Source organism: Oxyura jamaicensis, chromosome Z, assembly GCF_011077185.1.
Source record: "Oxyura jamaicensis isolate SHBP4307 breed ruddy duck chromosome Z, BPBGC_Ojam_1.0, whole genome shotgun sequence".
NCBI lineage: Eukaryota > Metazoa > Chordata > Aves > Anseriformes > Anatidae > Oxyura > Oxyura jamaicensis.
This window is the reverse complement of record NC_048926.1, coordinates 74344623-74345204: the sequence shown is the minus strand read 5'-3', so window position 1 is coordinate 74345204 and position 582 is coordinate 74344623.

The window sequence follows — 582 nt, the reverse complement described above, 5'->3', positions numbered from 1 at the left end:
TTTTTTTTTTCTGCATTTTGTTCAATGTCATTGTAACAAGGCAGCTTTGATTTAAAGTATTTATGACAGTTTTTAATGGATTTCATTTCTAATTCATCTCTACCGCAATAAATGGGCATGCTGTTCTTTTTTTTTTTTTTTTTTTAACACCTATACCATCTATTTTGGATTTTACATTTTGCTGAAATTAACTCTCATATGCCTAAATCTTTTGAGCTATCCTTAGTTTTTTTTTACAATACCTTCAGTGTATGAAAACTTCATAACTGAACAGATAGAAAACTATCTATTGTAACTAATCAGTCTAGATTAAGACTTTATAGATAGATGTCTTTGCTATAAAACTTGCAGAAATTGAGGAGTAGCATTCATACTTTGCTTTGAGGCACTACTGCTGAGAAAGCATTTTGTGTTTGTGCTGTCATCTGACTGGTCTTTTCTCTTCCTTAATACATTCCCTAAAAGCAGTTTTCATGCAAATCTTAATAAGAGGCTGTGCACAATAGAGCTGCTAGAGTCTGGGAGGGATGGTGGAAACAAACACCACTGGAATCATTTGATAACTGGTTATAGAAACAAATA